The sequence below is a fragment of the Anabrus simplex genome, chromosome 3 (genome assembly GCF_040414725.1).
Source record: "Anabrus simplex isolate iqAnaSimp1 chromosome 3, ASM4041472v1, whole genome shotgun sequence".
Taxonomy (NCBI): Eukaryota; Metazoa; Arthropoda; class Insecta; order Orthoptera; family Tettigoniidae; genus Anabrus; species Anabrus simplex.
Window position 1 is genome coordinate 21,483,323 of NC_090267.1, and position 23,082 is coordinate 21,506,404.

At 45.6% G+C, this 23,082-nt stretch overlaps 15 non-coding genes across 15 annotated transcripts; 7 read left to right on the forward strand and 8 right to left on the reverse strand.

Moving 5' to 3' along the window:
- Window positions 1–427: 427 nt before the first annotated feature.
- On the reverse strand, window positions 428–545 carry TRNAL-CAA (transfer RNA leucine (anticodon CAA)). The gene is made up of 2 exons: window positions 508–545; window positions 428–464 (listed from the first exon to the last, which is right to left on the reverse strand). It is a non-coding gene; the product is annotated as a tRNA-Leu (tRNA).
- A 1,795-nt stretch (window positions 546–2,340) lies between these two features.
- TRNAW-CCA (transfer RNA tryptophan (anticodon CCA)) lies at window positions 2,341–2,412 on the forward strand. The gene has a single exon. It is a non-coding gene; the product is annotated as a tRNA-Trp (tRNA).
- A 475-nt stretch (window positions 2,413–2,887) lies between these two features.
- Window positions 2,888–3,005, reverse strand: TRNAL-CAA (transfer RNA leucine (anticodon CAA)). Its single transcript has 2 exons — window positions 2,968–3,005; window positions 2,888–2,932 (listed from the first exon to the last, which is right to left on the reverse strand). It is a non-coding gene; the product is annotated as a tRNA-Leu (tRNA).
- A 1,274-nt stretch (window positions 3,006–4,279) lies between these two features.
- On the forward strand, window positions 4,280–4,351 carry TRNAW-CCA (transfer RNA tryptophan (anticodon CCA)). The gene has a single exon. It is a non-coding gene; the product is annotated as a tRNA-Trp (tRNA).
- Window positions 4,352–4,826: 475 nt separating this feature from the next.
- Window positions 4,827–4,944, reverse strand: TRNAL-CAA (transfer RNA leucine (anticodon CAA)). The gene is made up of 2 exons: window positions 4,907–4,944; window positions 4,827–4,871 (listed from the first exon to the last, which is right to left on the reverse strand). It is a non-coding gene; the product is annotated as a tRNA-Leu (tRNA).
- A 1,298-nt stretch (window positions 4,945–6,242) lies between these two features.
- Window positions 6,243–6,314, forward strand: TRNAW-CCA (transfer RNA tryptophan (anticodon CCA)). The gene has a single exon. It is a non-coding gene; the product is annotated as a tRNA-Trp (tRNA).
- Window positions 6,315–6,789: 475 nt separating this feature from the next.
- TRNAL-CAA (transfer RNA leucine (anticodon CAA)) lies at window positions 6,790–6,907 on the reverse strand. The gene is made up of 2 exons: window positions 6,870–6,907; window positions 6,790–6,834 (listed from the first exon to the last, which is right to left on the reverse strand). It is a non-coding gene; the product is annotated as a tRNA-Leu (tRNA).
- A 1,298-nt stretch (window positions 6,908–8,205) lies between these two features.
- TRNAW-CCA (transfer RNA tryptophan (anticodon CCA)) lies at window positions 8,206–8,277 on the forward strand. The gene has a single exon. It is a non-coding gene; the product is annotated as a tRNA-Trp (tRNA).
- A 475-nt stretch (window positions 8,278–8,752) lies between these two features.
- Window positions 8,753–8,870, reverse strand: TRNAL-CAA (transfer RNA leucine (anticodon CAA)). The gene is made up of 2 exons: window positions 8,833–8,870; window positions 8,753–8,797 (listed from the first exon to the last, which is right to left on the reverse strand). It is a non-coding gene; the product is annotated as a tRNA-Leu (tRNA).
- Window positions 8,871–10,166: 1,296 nt separating this feature from the next.
- Window positions 10,167–10,238, forward strand: TRNAW-CCA (transfer RNA tryptophan (anticodon CCA)). The gene has a single exon. It is a non-coding gene; the product is annotated as a tRNA-Trp (tRNA).
- A 959-nt stretch (window positions 10,239–11,197) lies between these two features.
- Window positions 11,198–11,315, reverse strand: TRNAL-CAA (transfer RNA leucine (anticodon CAA)). Its single transcript has 2 exons — window positions 11,278–11,315; window positions 11,198–11,242 (listed from the first exon to the last, which is right to left on the reverse strand). It is a non-coding gene; the product is annotated as a tRNA-Leu (tRNA).
- A 1,302-nt stretch (window positions 11,316–12,617) lies between these two features.
- On the forward strand, window positions 12,618–12,689 carry TRNAW-CCA (transfer RNA tryptophan (anticodon CCA)). The gene has a single exon. It is a non-coding gene; the product is annotated as a tRNA-Trp (tRNA).
- A 976-nt stretch (window positions 12,690–13,665) lies between these two features.
- TRNAL-CAA (transfer RNA leucine (anticodon CAA)) lies at window positions 13,666–13,783 on the reverse strand. The gene is made up of 2 exons: window positions 13,746–13,783; window positions 13,666–13,710 (listed from the first exon to the last, which is right to left on the reverse strand). It is a non-coding gene; the product is annotated as a tRNA-Leu (tRNA).
- Window positions 13,784–15,081: 1,298 nt separating this feature from the next.
- Window positions 15,082–15,153, forward strand: TRNAW-CCA (transfer RNA tryptophan (anticodon CCA)). The gene has a single exon. It is a non-coding gene; the product is annotated as a tRNA-Trp (tRNA).
- Window positions 15,154–15,628: 475 nt separating this feature from the next.
- TRNAP-AGG (transfer RNA leucine (anticodon UAA)) lies at window positions 15,629–15,743 on the reverse strand. Its single transcript has 2 exons — window positions 15,706–15,743; window positions 15,629–15,674 (listed from the first exon to the last, which is right to left on the reverse strand). It is a non-coding gene; the product is annotated as a tRNA-Pro (tRNA).
- Between the last annotated feature and the right edge of the window lie 7,339 nt (window positions 15,744–23,082).

The window sequence follows — 23,082 nt, forward strand, 5'->3', positions numbered from 1 at the left end:
CAAGTAGATACATGATAAAAGAGGAGAGAGAATTCTATGAGATAGTAATAGTCCTGTTCTACAATTGTAAATGAGTTATTCTTCCGAGAAGATGGTGGTGTCTTTCCTGTAAAGATCTAGCTGCATGATGAAACTGATCTGCGACATCGTTCCAAATGTAATATTTGGAGGAAATTCTATGAACTCGTGCCTCTAGTCTGTATGATGGACGATCTGAGAAAGGAAGTTCGGTTAATAACCATCGGGGGAACTCTGTCTATTCCCCTACACATTCCCTCTCTACTATTATCGCGCAAAGAGTGTCTAAGAAATTCTATTAACATCACACACCGGATGGGAAATAAAATAGAGGTTGTATTTCCAGTCCCAGATCAATATGGAAATGTAGAATTTAGCTATCGACCCGTACAAAAACAAAGAAAAAAATTGTCAGGAGTGGGATTCGAACCCACGCCCTCAGAGAGGACCAGAAATCTTCGGACCTGCATCGTACAGGCAAGGTAATCCCTTGAGTATTGCGCCTTAGACCGCTCGGCCATCCTGACACGGAGCTCTCATATCAATGGTGGAGGCCATAAATTTACCTTCAGTATCCAGAGTCTCCTTTACTCGCTTTGGTAACTTTAGTGGTCCCCCTCTGTGGTGTAGTGGTTTGTGTGATTAGGTGCCACCCCCAAACGCCCCGGTTGGATTCCAGGCACTGTCACGAAATTTGAAAAGTGTTACGAGGGCTTGAATGGGGCCCACTCAGCCTCGGGAGGTCAACTAAGTAGGGGCGGGTTCGATTCCCAACTCAGCCATTCTGGAAGTGGTATCCTAGGGTTTCTTCTTCTCCTCCACGCAAATGACGGGATGGTACCTAACTTAAGGCCACGACCGCTTCCCTCCCTCATTCCCTTCTAATCTTCCCATCTCCCACCAAGGTCCCTGTTCAGCACAGCAGGTGAGGCCGCCTGGGCGAGGTACAGACAATCCTCAACACTTGATTTCCCCGACCCAATTCATGAAGATCCGGGACACTGCCCTCGAAGCGGTAGAGGTGAGACCGCTCGCTGAGTCCGAGGGAAAAACTAACCCTGGAGGGTAGGCATATTAAGAAAGAAAGAAAAAAGTGAAACACACTATCTCCCGAATACTGAATACTGGCCGCACCGTTTTTTCCTAAAACTCATTAACCTTACCAAACTACAAAAACCGTAACTTTAGTACATAAATGTGTGAGACAAGAAACCAGGCACGTATTTGAAAGTGGAATAAATATCCGAAAAGTGTGGTCAGGAGTGAGATCCGAACCCACGCCCACTGGGAGGAACAGAATCCTTCACACCTTCGTTACACATGCAAGGATTACTCTTGAGTCTGGCGCCTTAGACCTCTCTGCCATCTGACAGACGCGAGTTATTTGTTCCCTATTACTTCATCCACGTATGTTGTAGTACATAACGAAAAATATCGTATTGTAGCAGTTGACCCTCCAGATAAGTATTATTTCCAGGAAGAGGCGTATATATTTCAAGCAGCTTCTGAATTTGTTATTGGTAGCGAGTGTTAACAATACTGATCAGCTTAAAAACTTGGGATATTACAGCCGCGTATTGGGTCGGTGGGGATTGTGCCCAGAAAACAGGTTTGAATTGATGAAAAATCCTGTGTCATGGACGCTACTATCGCGAACAGAATGAAACGTCACCTGATTGATGGCAGGGCGGCACTGCAACGGGTGTTTCCTTGCTTTAATTTCGTTTCGTTGTACAACAGTTGTCCGCCTCTGTGGTGTCGTGGTTAGCGTGATTAGCTGCCACCCCCGGAGGTCCGGGTTCGATTCCCGGCTCTGCCACGAAATTTGAAAAGTGGTACGAGGGCTGGAACGGGGTCCACTCAGCCTCGGGAGGTCAACTGAGTAGATGTGGGTTCGATTCCCACCTCAGCCATCCTGGAAGTGGTTTTCCGTGGTTTCCCACTTCTCCTCCAGGCGAATGCCGGGATGGTACCTAACTTAAGGCCACGGCCGCTTCCTTCCCTCTTCCTTGCCTATCCCATCCGATCTTCCCATCCCTCCACAAGGCCCCTGTTCAGCATAGCAGGTGAGGCCGCCTGGGCGAGGTACTGGTCATTCTCCCCAGTTGTATCCCACGACCAAGAGTCTGAAGCTCCAGGACACTGTCCTTGAGGCGGTAGAGGTGGGATCCCTCGCTGAGTCCGAGGGAAAAACCGAACCTGGAGGGTAAACAGATGATGATGATGATGTACAACAGTTGTCTCTCCGAACTTTTAAAAATAAAACGCTAGTTCTTACGAGTCCCAGGTCTAACATCCAGTAGACGGTTGGGGAACATCCGTGACTCCGTGGCGCAACGGTAGCGCGTCTGACTCCAGATCAGAAGGTTGCGTGTTCAAATCACGTCGGGGTCAAGTAACTTTTGACAGTTTTCATTGGTGTAATATATTCATAGATCTCCGCAAGTAGATACATGATAAAAGAGGAGAGAGAATTCTATGAGATAGTAATAGTCCTGTTCTACAATTGTAAATGAGGTATTCTTCCGAGAAGATGGTGGTGTCTTTCCTGTAAAGATCTAGCTGCATGAAGAAACTGATCTGCGACATCGTTCCAAATGTAATATTTGGAGGAAATTCTATGAACTCGTGCCTCTAGTCTGTATGATGGACGAACTGAGAAAGGAAGTTCGGTTAAAAACCATCGGGGGAACTCTGTCTATTCCCCTACACATTCCCTCTCTACTATTATCGCGCAAAGAGTGTCTAAGAAATTCTATTAACATCACACACCGGATGGGAAATAAAATAGAGGTTGTATTTCCAGTCCCAGATCAATATGGAAATGTAGAATTTAGCTATCGACCCGTACAAAAACAAAGAAAAAAATTGTCAGGAGTGGGATTCGAACCCACGCCCTCAGAGAGGACCAGAATTCTTCAGACCTGCATCGTACAGGCAAGGTATTCCCTTGAGTCTGGCGCCTTAGACCGCTCGGCCATCCTGACACGGAGCTCTCATATCAATGGTGGAGGCCATAAATTTACCTTCAGTATCCAGAGTCTCCTTTACTCGCATTGGTAACTTTAGTGGTCCCCCTCTGTGGTGTAGTGGTTTGTGTGATTAGGTGCCACCCCCAAACGCCCCGGTTGGATTCCAGGCACTGTCACGAAATTTGAAAAGTGTTACGAGGGCTTGAATGGGGCCCACTCAGCCTCGGGAGGTCAACTAAGTAGGGGCGGGTTCGATTCCCAACTCAGCCATTCTGGAAGTGGTATCCTAGGGTTTCTTCTTCTCCTCCACGCAAATGACGGGATGGTACCTAACTTAAGGCCACGACCGCTTCCCTCCCTCATTCCCTTCTAATCTTCCCATCTCCCACCAAGGTCCCTGTTCAGCACAGCAGGTGAGGCCGCCTGGGCGAGGTACAGACAATCCTCAACACTTGAATTCCCCGACCCAATGCATGAAGCTCCGGGACACTGCCCTCGAAGCGGTAGAGGTGAGACCGCTCGCTGAGTCCGAGGGAAAAACTAACCCTGGAGGGTAAGCATATTAAGAAAGAAAGAAAAAGGTGAATACTGGCCGCACCGTTTATTCCTAAAACTCATTAACCTTACCAAACTACAAAAACCGTAACTTTAGTACATAAATGTGTGAGACAAGAAACCAGGCACGTATTTGAAAGTGGAATAAATATCCGAAAAGGGTGGTCAGGAGTGAGATCCGAACCCACGCCCACTGGGAAGAACAGAATCCTTCACACCTTCGTTACACATGCAAGGATTACTCTTGAGTCTGTCGCCTTAGACCTCTCTGCCATCTGACAGACGCGAGTTATTTGTTCCCTATTACTTCATCCACGTATGTTGTAGTACATAACGAAAAATATCATATTGTAGCAGTTGACCCTCCAGATAAGTATTACTTCCAGGAAGAGGCGTATATATTTCAAGCAGCTTCTGAAGTTGTTAATAGTAGCGAGTGTTAACAATACTGATCAGCTTAAAAACTTGGGATATTACAGCCGCGTATTGGGTCGGTGTGGATTGTGCCCAGAAAACTGGTTTGAATTGATGATAAATCCTGTGTCATGGACGCTACTATCGCGAACAGAATGAAACGTCACCTGATTGATGGCAGGGCGGCACTGCAACGGCTGTTTCCTTGCTTTAATTTCGTTTCGTTGTACAACAGTTGTCTCTCCGAACTTTTAAAAATAAAACGCTAGTTCTTATGAGTCCCAGGTCTAACATCCAGTAGACGGGTGAGAAACATCAGTGACTCCGTGGCGCAACGGTAGCGCGTCTGACCCCAGATCAGAAGGTTGCGTGTTCGAATCACGTCGGGGTCAAGTAACTTTTGTCAGTTTTCATTGGTGTAATATATTCATAGATCTCCGCAAGTAGATACATGATAAAGGAGGAGAGAGATTTCTATGAGATAGTTATAGTCCCGTTCTACAATCGCAAATGAGTTATTCCTCCGAGAAAATGTTGGTGTATTTCCTGTAAGGATCTAGCTGCATAATGAAACTGATCTGCGACATCGTTCCAAATGTAATATTTGGAGGAAATTCTATGAACTCGTGCCTCTAGTCTGTATGATGGACGAACTGAGAAAGTTAGTTCGGTTAAAAACCATCGGGGGAACTCTGTCTATTCCCCTACACATTCCCTCTCTACTATTATCGCGCAAAGAGTGTCTATGAAATTCTATTAACATCACACACCGGATGGGAAATAAAATAGAGGTTGTATTTCCAGTCCCAGATGAATATGGAAATGTAGAATTTAGCTATCGACCCGTACAGAAACAAAGAATAAAATTGTCAGGAGTGGGATTCGAACCCACGCCCTCAGAGAGGACCAGAAATCTTCGGACCTGCATCGTACAGGCAAGGTATTCCCTTGAGTCTGGCGCCTCAGACCGCTCGGCCATCCTGACACGGAGCTCTCATATCAATGGTGGAGGTCATAAATTTACCTTCAGTATCCAGAGTCTCCTTTACTCGCTTTGGTAACTTTAGTGGTCCCCCTCTGTGGTGTAGTGGTTTGTGTGATTAGGTGCCACCCCCAAACGCCCCGGTTGGATTCCAGGCACTGTCACGAAATTTGAAAAGTGTTACGAGGGCTTGAATGGGGCCCACTCAGCCTCGGGAGGTCAACTAAGTAGGGGCGGGTTCGATTCCCAACTCAGCCATTCTGGAAGTGGTATCCTAGGGTTTCTTCTTCTCCTCCACGCAAATGACGGGATGGTACCTAACTTAAGGCCACGACCGCTTCCCTCCCTCATTCCCTTCTAATCTTCCCATCTCCCACCAAGGTCCCTGTTCAGCACAGCAGGTGAGGCCGCCTGGGCGAGGTACAGACAATCCTCAACACTTGAATTCCCCGACCCAATGCATGAAGCTCCGGGACACTGCCCTCGAAGCGGCAGAGGTGAGACCGCTCGCTGAGTCCGAGGGAAAAACTAACCCTGGAGGGTAAGCATATTATGAAAGAAAGAAAAAAGTGAAACACACTATCTCCCGAATACTGAATACTGGCCGCACCGTTTTTTCCTAAAACTCATTAACCTTACCAAACTACAAAAACCGTAACTTTAGTACATAAATATATGAGACAAGAAACCAGGCACGTATTTGAAAGTGGAATAAATATCCGAAAAGTGTGATCAGGAGTGAGATCAGAACCCACACCCTCTGGGAGGAACAGAATCCTTCACACCTTCGTTACACATGCAAGGATTACTCTTGAGTCTGGCGCCTTAGACCTCTCTGCCATCTGACAGACGCGAGTTATTTGTTCCCTATTACTTCATCCACGTATGTTGTAGTACATAACGAAAAATATCATATTGTAGCAGTTGACCCTCCAGATAAGTATTACTTCCAGGAAGAGGCGTATATATTTCAAGCAGCTTCTGAAGTTGTTATTGGTAGCGAGTGTTAACAATACTGATCAGCTTAAAAACTTGGGATATTACAGCCGCGTATTGGGTCGGTGGGGATTGTGCACAGAAAACAGGTTTGAATTGATGAAAAATCCTGTGTCATGGACGCTACTATCGCGAACAGAATGAAACGTCACCTGATTGATGGCAGGGCGGCACTGCAACGGGTGTTTCCTTGCTTTAATTTCGTTTCGTTGTACAACAGTTGTCTCTCCGAACTTTTAAAAATAAAACGCTAGTTCTTACGAGTCCCAGGGGTAACATCCAGTGGACGGTTGGGGAACATCAGTGACGCCGTGGCGCAACGGTAGCGCGTCTGACTCCAGATCAGAAGGTTGCGTGTTCAAATCACGTCGGGGTCAAGTAACTTTTGTCAGTTTTCATTGGTGTAATATATTCATAGATCTCCGCAAGTAGATACATGATAAAAGAGGAGAGAGAATTCTATGAGATAGTAATAGTCCTGTTCTACAATTGTAAATGAGTTATTCTTCCGAGAAGATGGTGGTGTCTTTCCTGTAAAGATCTAGCTGCATAATGAAACTGATCTGCGACATCGTTCCAAATGTAATATTTGGAGGAAATTCTATGAACTCGTGCCTCTAGTCTGTATGATGGACGATCTGAGAAAGTTAGTTCGGTTAAAAACCATCGGGGGAACTCTGTCTATTCCCCTACACATTCCCTCTCTACTATTATCGCGCAAAGAGTGTCTAAGAAATTCTATTAACATCACACACCGGATGGGAAATAAAATAGAGGTTGTATTTCCAGTCCCAGATCAATATGGAAATGTAGAATTTAGCTATCGACCCGTACAAAAACAAAGAAAAAAATTGTCAGGAGTGGGATTCGAACCCACGCCCTCAGAGAGGACCAGAATTCTTCAGACCTGCATCGTACAGGCAAGGTATTCCCTTGAGTCTGGCGCCTTAGACCGCTCGGCCATCCTGACACGGAGCTCTCATATCAATGGTGGAGCTCATAAATTTACCTTCAGTATCCAGAGTCTCCTTTACTCGCTTTTGTAACTTTAGTGGTCCCCCTCTGTGGTGTAGTGGTTTGTGTGATTAGGTGCCACCCCCAAACGCCCCGGTTGGATTCCAGGCACTGTCACGAAATTTGAAAAGTGTTACGAGGGCTTGAATGGGGCCCACTCAGCCTCGGGAGGTCAACTAAGTAGGGGCGGGTTCGATTCCCAACTCAGCCATTCTGGAAGTGGTATCCTAGGGTTTCTTCTTCTCCTCCACGCAAATGACGGGATGTTACCTAACTTAAGGCCACGACCGCTTCCCTCCCTCATTCCCTTCTAATCTTCCCATCTCCCACCAAGGTCCCTGTTCAGCACAGCAGGTGAGGCCGCCTGGGCGAGGTACGGACAATCCTCAACACTTGAATTCCCCGACCCAATGCATGAAGCTCCGGGACACTGCCCTCGAAGCGGTAGAGGTGAGACCGCTCGCTGAGTCCGAGGGAAAAACTAACCCTGGAGGGTAAGCATATTAAGAAAGAAAGAAGAAAGTGAAACACACTATCTCCCGAATACTGAATACTGGCCGCACCGTTTATTCCTAAAACTCATTAACCTTACCAAACTACAAAAACCGTAACTTTAGTACATAAATGTGTGAGACAGGAAACCAGGCACGTATTTGAAAGTGGAATAAATATCCGAAAAGTGTGATCAGGAGTGAGATCAGAACCCACACCCTCTGGGAGGAACAGAATCCTTCACACCTTCGTTACACATGCAAGGATTACTCTTGAGTCTGGCGCCTTAGACCTCTCTGCCATCTGACAGACGCGAGTTATTTGTTCCCTATTACTTCATCCACGTATGTTGTAGTACATAACGAAAAATATCATATTGTAGCAGTTGACCCTCCAGATAAGTATTACTTCCAGGAAGAGGCGTATATATTTCAAGCAGCTTCTGAAGTTGTTATTGGTAGCGAGTGTTAACAATACTGATCAGCTTAAAAACTTGGGATATTACAGCCGCGTATTGGGTCGGTGGGGATTGTGCACAGAAAACAGGTTTGAATTGATGAAAAATCCTGTGTCATGGACGCTACTATCGCGAACAGAATGAAACGTCACCTGATTGATGGCAGGGCGGCACTGCAACGGGTGTTTCCTTGCTTTAATTTCGTTTCGTTGTACAACAGTTGTCTCTCCGAACTTTTAAAAATAAAACGCTAGTTCTTACGAGTCCCAGGTCTAACATCCAGTAGACGGTTGGGGAACATCAGTGACTCCGTGGCGCAACGGTAGCGCGTCTGACTCCAGATCAGAAGGTTGCGTGTTCAAATCACGTCGGGGTCAAGTAACTTTTGTCAGTTTTCATTGGTGTAATATATTCATAGATATCCGCAAGTAGATACATGATTAAAGAGGAGAGAGAATTCTATGAGATAGTAATAGTCCTGTTCTACAATTGTAAATGAGTTATTCTTCCGAGAAGATGGTGGTGTCTTTCCTGTAAAGATCTAGCTGCATGATGAAACTGATCTGCGACATCGTTCCAAATGTAATATTTGGAGGAAATTCTATGAACTCGTGCCTCTAGTCTGTATGATGGACGAACTGAGAAAGGAAGTTCGGTTAAAAACCATCGGGGGAACTCTGTCTATTCCCCTACACATTCCCTCTCTACTATTATCGCGCAAAGAGTGTCTAAGAAATTCTATTAACATCACACACCGGATGGGAAATAAAATAGAGGTTGTATTTCCAGTCACAGATCAATATGGAAATGTAGAATTTAGCTATCGACCCGTACAAAAACAAAGAAAAAAATTGTCAGGAGTGGGATTCGAACCCACGCCCTCAGAGAGGACCAGAATTCTTCAGACCTGCATCGTACAGGCAAGGTATTCCCTTGAGTCTGGCGCCTTAGACCGCTCGGCCATCCTGACACGGATCTCTCATATCAATGGTGGAGGCCATAAATTTACCTTCAGTATCCAGAGTCTCCTTTACTCGCTTTGGTAACTTTAGTGGTCCCCCTCTGTGGTGTAGTGGTTTGTGTGATTAGGTGCCACCCCCAAACGCCCCGGTTGGATTCCAGGCACTGTCACGAAATTTGAAAAGTGTTACGAGGGCTTGAATGGGGCCCACTCAGCCTCGGGAGGTCAACTAAGTAGGGGCGGGTTCGATTCCCAACTCAGCCATTCTGGAAGTGGTATCCTAGGGTTTCTTCTTCTCCTCCACGCAAATGACGGGATGGTACCTAACTTAAGGCCACGACCGCTTCCCTCCCTCATTCCCTTCTAATCTTCCCATCTCCCACCAAGGTCCCTGTTCAGCACAGCAGGTGAGGCCGCCTGGGCGAGGTACAGACAATCCTCAACACTTGAATTCTCCGACCCAATGCATGAAGCTACGGGACACTGCCCTCGAGGCGGTAGAGGTGAGACCGCTCGCTGAGTCCGAGGGAAAAACTAACCCTGGAGGGTAAGCATATTAAGAAAGAAAGAAAAAAGTGAAACACACTATCTCCCGAATACTGAATACTGGCCGCACCGTTTTTTCCTAAAAATCATTAACCTTACCAAACTACAAAAACCGTAACTTTAGTACATAAATGTGTGAGACAAGAAACCAGGCACGTATTTGAAAGTGGAATAAATATCCGAAAAGTGTGGTCAAGAGTGAGATCCGAACCCACGCCCACATGGAGGAACAGAATCCTTCACACCTTCGTTACACATGCAAGGATTACTCTTGAGTCTGGCGCCTTAGACCTCTCTGCCATCTGACAGACGCGAGTTATTTGTTCCCTATTACTTCATCCACGTATGTTGTAGTACATAACGAAAAATATCATATTGTAGCAGTTGACCCTCCAGATAAGTATTACTTCCAGGAAGAAGCGTATATATTTCAAGCAGCTTCTGAAGTTGTTAATAGTAGCGAGTGTTAACAATACTGATCAGCTTAAAAACTTGGGATATTACAGCCGCGTATTGGGTCGGTGGGGATTGTGCCCAGAAAACAGGTTTGAATTGATGAAAATTCCTGTCATGGACGCTACTATCGCGAACAGAATGAAACGTCACCTGATTGATGGCAGGGCGGCACTGCATCGGGTGTTTCCTTGCTTTAATTTCGTTTCGTTGTACAACAGTTGTCTCTCCGAACTTTTAAAAATAAAACGCTAGTTCTTATGAGTCCCAGGTCTAACATCCAGTAGACGGGTGAGAAACATCAGTGACTCCGTGGCGCAACGGTAGCGCGTCTGACTCCAGATCAGAAGGTTGCGTGTTCGAATCACGTCGGGGTCAAGTAACTTTTGTCAGTTTTCATTGGTGTATAATATATTCATAGATCTCCGCAAGTAGATACATGATAAATGAGGAGAGAGAATTCTATGAGATAGTAATAGTCCTGTTCTACAATCGTAAATGAGTTATTCTTCCGAGAAGATGGTGGTGTCTTTCCTGTAAAGATCTAGCTGCATGATGAAACTGATCTGCGACATCGTTCCAAATGTAATATCATCATCATCATCGTCTGTTTACCCTCCAGGTTCGGTTTTTCCCTCGGACTTAGCGAGGGATCCCACCTCTACCGCCTCAAGGGCAGTGTCCTGGAGCTTCAGACTCTTGGTCGGGGATACAACTGGGGAGTATGACCAGTACCTCGCCCAGGCGGCCGCACCTGCTATGCTGAACAGGGGCCTTGTGGAGGGATGGGAAGATTGGAAGGGATAGGCAAGGAAGAGGGAAGGAAGCGGCCGTGGCCTTAGGTTAGGTACCATCCCGGCATTCCCCTGGAGGAGAAATGGGAAACCACGGAAAACCACTTCCAGGATGGCTGAGGTAGGAATCGAACCCACCTCTACTCAGTTGATCTCCCGAGGATTGCGTGGACCCCGTTCCAGCCCTCGTACCACTTTTCAAATTTTGTGGCAGAGCCGGGAATCGAACCCGGGCCTCCGGGGGTGGCAGCTAATCACGCGAACCACTACACCACAGAGGCGGACTCCAAATGTAATATTTGGAGGAAATTCTATGAACTCTAGTCTGTATGATGGACGAACTGAGAAAGGAAGTTCGGTTAAAAAAAAAATCGGGGGAACTATGTCTATTCCCCTACACATTCCCTCTCTACTATTATCTAAGAAATTCTATTAACATCACACACCGGATGGGAAATAAAATAGAGGTTGTATTTCCAGTCCCAGATTAATATGGAAATGTAGAATTTAGCTATCGACCCGTACAAAAACAAAGAAAAAAATTGTCAGGAGTGGGATTCGAACCCACGCCCTCAGAGAGGACCAGAATTCTTCAGACCTGCATCGTACAGGCAAGGTATTACCTTGAGTCTGGCGCCTTAGACCGCTCGGCCATCCTGACATGGAGCTCTCATATCAGTGGTGGAGGCCATAAATTTACCTTCAGTATCCAGAGTCTCCTTTACTCGCTTTGGTAACTTTAGTGGTCCCCCTCTGTGGTGTAGTGGTTTGTGTGATTAGGTGCCACCCCCAAACGCCCCGGTTGGATTCCAGGCACCGTCACGAAATTTGCAAAGTGTTACGAGGGCTTGAATGGGGCCCACTCAGCCTCGGGAAGTCAACTAAGTAGGGGCGGGTTCGATTCCCAACTCAGCCATTCTGGAAGTGGTATCCTAGGGTTTCTTCTTCTCCTCCACGCAAATGACGGGATGGTACCTAACTTAAGGCCACGACCGCTTCCCTCCCTCATTCCCTTCTAATCTTCCCATCTCCTACCAAGGTCCCTGTTCAGCACAGCAGGTGAGGCCGCCTGGGCGAGGTACAGACAATCCTCAATACTTGAATTCTCCGACCCAATGCATGAAGCTCCGGGACACTGCCCTCGAAGCGGTAGAGGTGAGACCGCTCGCTGAGTCCGAGGGAAAAACTAACCCTGGAGGGTAAGCATATTAAGAAAGAAAGAAAGAAAAAAGTGAAACACACTATCTCCCGAATACTGAATACTGGCCGCACCGTTTTTTCCTAAAAATCATTAACCTTACCAAACTACAAAAACCGTAACTTTAGTACATAAATGTGTGAGCCAAGAAGCCAGGCACGTATTTGAAAGTGGAATAAATATCCGAAAAGTGTGGTCAAGAGTGAGATCCGAACCCACGCCCTCTGGGAGGAACAGAATCCTTCACACCTTCGTTACACATGCAAGGATTACTCTTGAGTCTGGCGCCTTAGACCTCTCTGCCATCTGACAGACGCGAGTTATTTGTTCCCTATTACTTCATCCACGTATGTTGTAGTACATAACGAAAAATATCATATTGTAGCAGTTGACCCTCCAGATAAGTATTACTTCCAGGAAGAAGCGTATATATTTCAAGCAGCTTCTGAAGTTGTTATTGGTAGCGAGTGTTAACAATACTGATCAGCTTAAAAACTTGGGATATTACAGCCGCGTATTGGGTCGGTGGGGATTGTGCCCAGAAAACAGGTTTGAATTGATGAAAAATCCTGTGTCATGGACGCTACTATCGCGAACAGAATGAAACGTCACCTGATTGATGGCAGGGCGGCACTGCAACGGGTGTTTCCTTGCTTTAATTTCGTTTCGTTGTACAACAGTTGTCTCTTCGAACTTTTAAAAATAAAACGCTAGTTCTTACGAGTCCCAGGTCTAACATCCAGTAGACGGTTGGCGAACATCAGTGACTCCGTGGCGCAACGGTAGCGCGTCTGACTCCAGATCAGAAGGTTGCGTGTTCAAATCACGTCGGGGTCAAGTAACTTTTGTCAGTTTTCTTTCTTTCTTTCTTAATCTGTTTATCGTCCAGGGTTGGCTTTTCCCTCGGACTTGGCGAGGGATCCCACCTCTACCGCCTCAAGGGCAGTGTCCTGGAGCTTCAGACATCGGGTCGGGGATACAACTGGGGAGAATGACCAGTACCTCGCCCAGGCGGCATCACCTGCTATGCTGAACAGGGACCTTGGTGGGGGATGGGAAGATTGGAAGGGATAGACAAGGAAGAGGGAAGGAAGCGGCCGTGGCCTTAAGTTAGGTACCATCCCGGCATTTGCCTGGAGGAGAAGTGGAAAACCACGGAAAACCACTTCCAGGATGGCTGAGGTGGGAATCGAACCCACCTCTACTCAGTTGACCTCCCGAGGCTGAGTGGACCCCGTTCCAGCCCTCATACCACTTTTCAAATTTCGTGGCAGAGCCGGGAATCGAACCCGGACCTCCGGGGGTGGCAGCTAATCACACTAACCACTACACCACAGAGGCGGACTTTGTCAGTTTTCATTGGTGTAATATATTCATAGATCTCCGCAAGTAGATACATGATAAAAGAGGAGAGAGAATTCTATGAGATAGTAATAGTCCTGTTCTACAATTGTAAATGAGTTATTCTTCCGAGAAGATGGTGGTGTCTTTCCTGTAAAGATCTAGCTGCATGATGAAACTGATCTGCGACATCGTTCCAAATGTAATATTTGGAGGAAATTCTATGAACTCGTGCCTCTAGTCTGTATGATGGACGAACTGAGAAAGGAAGTTCGGTTAAAAACCATCGGGGGAACTCTGTCTATTCCCCTACACATTCCCTCTCTACTATTATCGCGCAAAGAGTGTCTAAGAAATTCTATTAACATCACACACCGGATGGGAAATAAAATAGAGGTTGTATTTCCAGTCCCAGATTAATATGGAAATGTAGAATTTAGCTATCGACCCGTACAAAAACAAAGAAAAAAATTGTCAGGAGTGGGATTCGAACCCACGCCCTCAGAGAGGACCAGAATTCTTCAGACCTGCATCGTACAGGCAAGGTATTCCCTTGACTCTGGCGCCTTAGACCGCTCGGCCATCCTGACACGGAGCTCTCATATCAATGGTGGAGGCCATAAATTTACCTTCAGTATCCAGAGTCTCCTTTACTCGCTTTGGTAACTTTAGTGGTCCCCCTCTGTGGTGTAGTGGTTTGTGTGATTAGGTGCCACCCCCAAACGCCCCGGTTGGATTCCAGGCACTGTCACGAAATTTGAAAAGTGTTACGAGGGCTTGAATGGGGCCCACTCAGCCTCGGGAGGTCAACTAAGTAGGAGCGGGTTCGATTCCCAACTCAGCCATTCTGGAAGTGGTATCCTAGGGTTTCTTCTTCTCCTCCACGCAAATGACGGGATGGTACGTAACTTAAGGCCACGACCGCTTCCCTCCCTCATTCCCTTCTAATCTTCCCATCTCCCACCAAGGTCCCTGTTCAGCACAGCAGGTGAGGCCGCCTGGGCGAGGTACGGACAATCCTCAACACTTGAATTCCCCGACCCAATGCATGAAGCTCCGGGACACTGCCCTCGAAGCGGTAGAGGTGAGACCGCTCGCTGAGTCCGAGGGAAAAACTAACCATGGAGGGTAAGCATATTAAGAAAGAAAGAAAAAAGTGAAACACACTATCTCCCGAATACTGAATACTGGCCGTTCCGTTTATTCCTAAAACTCATTAACCTTACCAAACTACAAAAACCGTAACTTTAGTACATAAATGTGTGAGACAGGAAACCAGGCACGTATTTGAAAGTGGAATAAATATCCGAAAAGTGTGGTCAGGAGTGAGATCAGAGCCCACACCCTCTGGGAGGAACAGAATCCTTCACACCTTCGTTACACATGCAAGGATTACTCTTGAGTCTGGCGCCTTAGACCTCTCTGCCATCTGACAGACGCGAGTTATTTGTTCCCTATTACTTCATCCACGTATGTTGTAGTACATAACGAAAAATATCATATTGTAGCAGTTGACCCTCCAGATAAGTATTACTTCCAGGAAGAGGCGTATATATTTCAAGCAGCTTCTGAAGTTGTTATTGGTAGCGAGTGTTAACAATACTGATCAGCTTAAAAACTTGGGATATTACAGCCGCGTATTGGGTCGGTGGGGATTGTGCCCAGAAAACAGGTTTGAATTGATGAAAAATCCTGTGTCATGGACGCTACTATCGCGAACAGAATGAAACGTCACCTGATTGATGGCAGGGCGGCACTGCAACGGGTGTTTCCTTGCTTTAATTTCGTTTCGTTGTACAACAGTTGTCTCTCCGAACTTTTAAAAATAAAACGCTAGTTCTTATGAGTCCCAGGTCTAACATCCAGTAGACGGTTGCGGAACATCAGTGACTCCGTGGCGCAACGGTAGCGCGTCTGACTCCAGATCAGAAGGTTGCGTGTTCAAATCACGTCGGGGTCAAGTAACTTTTGTCAGTTTTCATTGGTGTTATATATTCATAGATCTCCGCAAGTAGATACATGATAAAAGAGGAGAGAGAATTCTATGAGATAGTAATAGTCCCGTTCTACAATCGTAAATGAGTTATTCTTCCGAGAAGATGGTGGTGTCTTTCCTGTAAAGATCTAGCTGCATAATGAAACTGATCTGCGACATCGTTCCAAATGTAATATTTGGAGGAAATTCTATGAACTCGTGCCTCTAGTCTGTATGATCGACGAACTGAGAAAGAAAGTTCGGTTAAAAACCATCGGGGGAACTCTGTCTATTCCCCTACACATTCCCTCTCTACTATTATCGCGCAAAGAGTGTCTAAGAAATTCTATTAACATCACACACCGGATGGGAAATAAAATAGAGGTTGTATTTCCAGTCCCAGATTAATATGGACTAGTTGAGTTCAGCCATCGACCAGTCCAAATATTAAGGAAGACATTGTCAGGAGTGGGATTCGAACCCACGCCCTCAGAGAGGCCAGACATCTTTTGCGCTGCGTCATACAGGCAAGGTATTCCCTAGAGTGGCGCCTTAGACCGCTCGGCCATCCTGACACGGAGCTGTCTGCTCAATGGAGGAGGTCTTGAAATTACCTGCAGTATCCAGAATCTCCTTTCCTCGCTCTTGTGACTGTAGTAGTACACCTCTGTTGTGTACTGGTTAGTGTGATTATCTGCCACCCCCAGAGGCCCGGGTTGGATTCCCGGCTCTGCCACGAATTTTATAAAGTGTTACGAGGGTTGGAACGGGGCCCACTCAGCCTCAGGGTGTCAATTGAAGTAGAGGTGGGTTAAATTCGCATCTCAGCCATCCTCGAAATGTTTTTCCGTGGTTTCTCACCTCTCCTCCAGGCAAATGCCGGCATGGTAACTAATTTGAGGCCACAGCTGCTTCCCTCCCTACTCCCTGTCTATCCTTTCCATCCTTCCCATCCCCTCACAAGGCCCATGTTCAGGATAGCAGTGGAGGCTGCCTGGGCGAGGTTCTGGTCATTCTCCCCAGTTGTATATCCCGATTCAGAGTCTGTAGTTCCAAGATACTGCCCTTGAGGCGGTTGAGGTGGGATCCCTCGCTGAGCCTGAGAGAAAAACCGACCCTGGAGGGTAAACGATATGGAAATGTGTACTAAAATGAGGAGTTTTCCTGCCTTCCTTTTGAATTCTGTATTAGCATGTGAACTGTTTCCCCGCCACTCTTGAAATTCTAGACCTTACAACCTGTTTCGTTCCAGAACAAGTGCATTCTGTTCAGAGTTCATGAAGATGAACAGAGTTATCGTGCATTAACTCACAGTGCCTATTAGCTCAGTTGGTTTGACGTTAGAGCATCATGCTAATAACGCGAAGGCCGTGGGTTCGATCTCCGCATCGACCTCAACATTCTCAAATAATAATACAGGCGTGATTTGACTCACATTTCCTACACAAGTCAGCAGTCTCACTTTGCTGATAGGAGGTGAAATGTTACGCCGTGCTTTTACGACCGCTGCCCTTCCTACCGACTACCTCACTTGAGGAAATATAGATAATGATTCGAACTGGTGGGAGGAGAATGATTCGGCGAAATTTGACCAGAAGAAGAGAGAGAATGATAGGTCACATCTTAAGACACCCAGGACTTGTACAATTGGTTTTTGAGGGAAATGTAGAGGTAGACCAAGGTGTGACAAACAAATCAGAGCAGATGTAGCTTGCTTGCCGGATTCAATAAGATACTCAATACTACATATACTCGAGGATCGTATTCAGTACTCAAATCGATTTCAAAAATAAACCCAAACAGAAGTAATGGAGTGCAGTCGAACCCAGTGGCGGCTGTGCTGTAACCTATCCCCCGTCCAAGAAAAAGAAAACATATTTAGAAACGTATGCGGTTTTCAAGAGGCTCTCCACTGAATAAACACGCAAACAATCCCAACACATTCCTCATAAAAAACTAATTAAACACACAATAACACTTTCCTCCGCCTCCGTGGTATAGTGGTTAGCGTGATTAGCTGCCACCCCCGGAGGTCCGGGTTCGATTCCCGGCTCGGCCACGAAATTTGAAAAGTGGTACGAGGGCTGGAACGGGGTCCATTCAGCCTCGGGAGGTCAATTGAGTAGAGGTGGGTTCGATTCTCACCTCAGCCATCCTGGAAGTGGTTTTCCGTGGTTTCCCACTTCTCCTCCAGGCAAATGCCGGGATGGTACCTAACTTAAGGCCACGGCCGCTTCCTTCCCTCTTCCTTGTCTGTCCCATCCAATCTTCCCATCCCTCCACAAGGTCCCTGTTCAGCATAGCAGGTGATGGTGGTGGTGGTGGTGGTGGTGGTGGTGGTGGTGGTGGTGGTGGTGATTATTGTTTTAAGAGGAAGTACAACTTGGCAACCATCCTCTATATAACACTAATCAGAGGGAAAAATGGAAGGGAACCGACACTTCGAAAAATGAAGATATCGGGCGAAGGAAGACAAGGGCCACGAAGGGCGTGAAAATGAAAGACTCCCTAGCCCTCGCAAACCTAATAGCGTCGGAATATAGCAGGTGAGGCCGCCTGGGCGAGGTACTGGTCTTCCTCCCCAGTTGTATCCCCCGACGCAAAGTCTGAAACTCCAGGACACTGCCCTTGAAAGGCGGTAGAGGTGGGATCCCTCGCTGCGTCCGAGGGCAAAACCGAACCTGAAGGGTAAAGAAGAAGAAGAACACTTTCAATCACAAAACATTCACGAACTCAGAAACGCTTGCTGTGAGCGGGCTAAAACAGAACTTCGCAATGAAATAAAATCAACAACATCGTAATGCAAAATTACATGTTATGTTGCTATAGTGTCCGCGTCCGTACTGTAACAGTTAGTGTTTTTAGCTGCCGCCCTCGAGGGCCCGGGTTCGATTCTCGGTACTGCAGGAGGGCTGGTATGTGGATAAAATGGTACATGCAGCTCACCTCCATTGGGGGTGTGCCTGAAAAGAGCTGCACCACCTCGGGATGAGGGCACGAGTTTAGTTAGTGAAATTTATAAACTAGACATTTTGTAATTAAAGGACATCACAATATCAAGTCCTTTATTTTAACAACGTAAAAAGTACATATTTTATAGTTCATCGATTTACACAAGTTGTGTGTATTATAAGACCTGCAGCTGATGGCTTTCTCTACAGTATTTAGTTTCCTGTTTGCTTTGTGCGATCCACTCGTAAATACTACCCCTGAGTCACCTCCCACGTTCTCTTTTCGGTCGAATTGCTGGTGTGATCAGTGTTGCCTCTATGTGGTCGAACGATGACTCGCTGTGAAGTGATGTCTTGGCTGTTCTTTCCACAGCCTATCGAAGTTAGGCACGCATGCGCAAAAGGCGGTGTTCCTGCTTTTTGGCAAAAGGCTTAGAAATTCTCGCTGAGCCACGCCGAGCTGTGATCTGCACAGCCAGCACCCGGCATGGAGCGCACGACTAACGTGGTTGGGAGGAGAGTTGAATGATTTGTTATTCTTCGGCTGGCGTCTTTTTCATTGCACTGTATTTGATTGTAGATAATATTATTAAAGTCATTTATTTCTCAAATATACAATGTGCTGCAGCACTTCAGCACATAAGGTACGGCTGCCCCTGGTCGAACCTGGCAATTGTAGTAATTGTAATCTTGGCCTTGACTTTCAAACTGCATAAGGACCAACGCTGGAACTACTTCAGCTTGATCATTATTTACGTTAATTCGATTGGGAGGGAGAGGTAGTAAATCTCTGCTACTCTCAACGCCAGATGGCTCCACTGATCCGCTGCTATGACGAGGTCAGCCGAGGTGAGTCACATGTCAGGATATCCGACACCTGAGCAAGAGACACAGACATGAAGTCTGGTTCGCTTATCTGAAGTAAACAGCGAACGACCGGAAATAGTTCCGACGTCTAGCCATGAGCTAATTTAGAATTAATTCGTATATGTAGTCTAGGTTTTCATGTGTTTAAGTTTCAGGCAGTAAACGCCTATTAGATTTTGAGTATGTGCTGAGTAGCTAGAAAATTATACGTAAATATTACACAGTTGAAATTGTTACGGAGATTCCGTGGTTGACAGAGGTGAAAGAAGGTGCGGGCATGAATGGGTCTATCTACTACCATCAAAAGATTAATTAAAAGCTTGAAAAATCAAATTTATATTTCTTTTGGACTGTTTTTTTTTTAATGCCAACTGTTAACAAAACCAGTCGCTCAGCGACAGTACAAGATTTCAGATACAGAATTAGTTTGTGAGTTTAGTTACAAGTTTGGAGAAATCAGAAAAATTCACAAGTCAACAATCTGAGCTTAAAGCTCCCAACTTTTACAAATGTTATTTGAGTACTATTGGTCCATACACTCAAAAGTCCAGGAGACAGGTCTCCCCATTTCATTTACAGAGTATATCTACAAGAAAGAGCATCTATGCTCTATGAATTGTCTAGGAGACTGACCTCCAAACCTAATACCATTACTGCCTTATCGAGGAAACCTTCGACAACCAGAGCATCTATGCTCACGAAAATTTATACTTTCAGGCCTCACAATACGAACTGAGTTCACTGTCTTAACTCTCTTGGAGCCAGGCGATAGTGCGAACACCCACCCATTAAATTGCCAAAGCCGATCAGGTCGGCCTTTAAAAATCCAGATGGAAGTTTCCAGAGCCGATTACATCGGCCGGCAAAAAATTCTGTGATATACATAATTTTGAGGTAACCTACAGTAACGTGCATACTTTTGTTACAACCTGTAGTAAAGGGGCTACACGTTATTGTGTGCCTGACTTTAATATGGCAGTTCTAAGAGGGTGTTATAGCTTTCACAAGAGTCGTTTCCTGTGTTTTCAAATATCGCTAACCTGTCAGTGCTCCTTGCAGTGAGTGGATATGTGACAGCAAAATGGCAAGTTGTTCACGTGATATTTTTTCGGCAGGTGTTGATGACGATAAATTAATGCAGTATTTGGGACAATGAGAAGTTAACGCGGATGATTTATCGGATAGCGATAGTGAATTTAGTTCAGAGAGTAGTGACGGAATTATACCGGACACGCCCGCGGAATCACCGCAGCTAAAGAAGAGACGTTTAATTGTTTCTAACGGCACTAAAGCTACTCTGAATATGGTGGTAGATGAAACTAGTGACAACGAAGATGATATCTCTGGAGAACATTTTGTGGAAATTTGTCCCAATGAACCCGACAACATTCCTCAACGTCCTGTCTCCTTCAAGGAACCTTTTGGACCTAGACATGCCCCTCCGCCTGGTTTTCCGCCCATATCATACTTCCATTTACTTTTCGCGTTGTCTCTGCTAAACCTTATAGTCACATATAGTCCTCTATCATTACGTAAATGCCGGTACCCGCGGGCCAAGTGTAGCGTGCCTGCCTCTCACCCGTAGGTCATGGGTTCGATTCCCACTCAAGACAAGGTTTTCGCTTGGTCCTGAGGGTTGCTTCAAGATTCACTCAATCTAAGTGACCGTAAGTGATTGCAATTGAGGAGATATCTGAGGGTGAGAAGGTGACCCCGGTCTAGAATACCAAGAATAATGACCGAGAGGATTTGTCTCACTAACCATGCCTCACCTCGCAAACTGCAGATCTCCGAATTGAGCAGCGGTCGCTGTTGTTGCTTACTTAGCTCCACCCAGGAGACACGTGTAGGGCACCTACGGACGTGAAAACAGTGAGATTGAAATTGAAATCAAAGAACCCATCATGGAAATTGGGAGAAAGGCTTGCTGAATCACATTTTAATCCTGATCAGACCTGGAAATAAGAATGGTCTTCTTCAAACCCTGATCAGCTGGGTTTGATTAACGATCCATGTACATCTCCGCCTGGTTTCAATTTACCTAGAAAGGCATGGACATCTTTAAATAGAATTAGGGCAAACCATGGAAGATGTAAATTCTGGCTTCACAAGTGGGGAAAAGATGAGAACTCATATTGCGATTGTGACAATGTTCCCCAGACCATCCAGCACGTTGTTATGGAGTGCCCAAGAAGAAGATTTGAGGGAACTATTCAGGATATACACAGTACCACCGATGAAGTTGTGAACTGGCTGAATAAACTGGACATAACATTTTAATTTACCTGATCTGTAAATACTGTATATAGCTTATTGTAATATGTACATTTCCAATGTATCCTTATTTTGCCATACGAAATAATAATAGTAAACTTAACACTCCTGATTAGAAAATTTGCTGTGCTCCAGTTAGGGGTGTAGACTTTTGCAAAGATAGACTTGTATTTTCTGATGCGAACGAAATCACCTTCTTTAAAGCGATGGCAGCGCGGATCAGCCGTTTTGGTTACAAGATGAATAGCATCTAGGCGTGGTGTATTCCTCGTAACAAGACGTGGCTTTGTCCCGATAGTGCGATGAGGTGTATTGTTGTAGGTAGGCTTGAGTCTAGGTACCAGATCAATCCAGCGATATGAACCTTGTGATGTAAATTCTCGCCACATCATTGTTTTGAGTGTACGATTAAAGCGTTATAAAACACTTCCCTTGAGAACGTAGAGTAGTTATCAATGGCAAATAACTTGAGGTAAGAGGAAAAATCATTGTTGTAAAACTCTTTACCCTGACCGGTCTTAAGAAGCCTTGGGCTGCATTTCGATTCTCCAAAAATATGTTTAAAACTGCGTCTTTGACTTGAGCTGCTGTCTTAGAAAGCACAGGTTGTGCAAAAGCAAACTTAGAGTACACATCGATAACAGTAAGTAGATACTTGTACCCCTTATTGCTAGAGGCATATGGAAATGTTCTCGAAGCGTATGCCATTTAAAGAAGTAATGAGTGTAAGTAAAAGATTTATCTTCTCACGTCCCGATGGGCCTGATATAATACATCGAACAGTAAAAGGAAACAACGTTCCATGACGTTTTTGTAGTTGTACTACAACTAGGTAAGAGATGTGGCGCAATGTCACTAACAGGTAGTGCGTCTTGCTGCTTTATAATCTTCATCGTAACTGAATAATAAAGTAGGCAACAGTAATATATACCGGCATGTGCCCGCAGCTTTGCCCGCGTTTATTAATTCAACCGTTAGATGTTCTAAACTCTTTATTTAAAAGCAAATAAAAACATTATATTTATCAACTCACATCGTTTTGACTTAAATTGCATTAAATATATTATTTTTATATTGTTACTTTCAATGCTTAATATACCGGGTTGATGGATAGTACAAATAATATTAAAACCATATAAAAGAAAATGTTATATAATACAAAATATATTGTTTCCTTAGAGCTTCGGAATAAACTATATTAATGTCCTTCCATTTGGAGGTAAGAAGTATACTGCATTGTGTTTGCCTTTCGAACTCTTGAACAATCCACGTACAGCTGACAATGGCAAAAGCACCGTTTTCGAAGTTGGAGTCCTACAACTTTAAGCGATTGTTCTATGTCAAAATTTCAGATCTCTGTGTGTCATAGATTTGACTGGGCTTCGCACACATACACTGACTGAGCAAATGTCATGGGATAGCGGAGCACTGATGCGCAGGTGTGTTGTCTGCGCACCACCCGTCCCCTGTGCCAGCGGCAGTTGTATAGGAGAACTTGTGAGCACTGGCTGTGCATGTGACAGGTGTAACATGGAACGTCGTCGTGAGCTGACACCGCTCTAACGGGGTATGGTGGTCGGTGCCCGACGGATGGGAAGTGCGATTTCGGAAGTTGTGCGGGAATTCGGCTTCATACGATCAACCGTGTCCAGGATGTATCGTGAATGGTTGAGTGCGGGTGTCATGTCACCATCCACAACAGACGAACGATCGGCCGTCCAGCCACCCTCGATGACCGTGACTGGCGACATCTGAGACTGATTGTTAATAGTGACAGACGGGCAACCGTGTAAGAAATCACGGATCAATTCAACACAGGCCG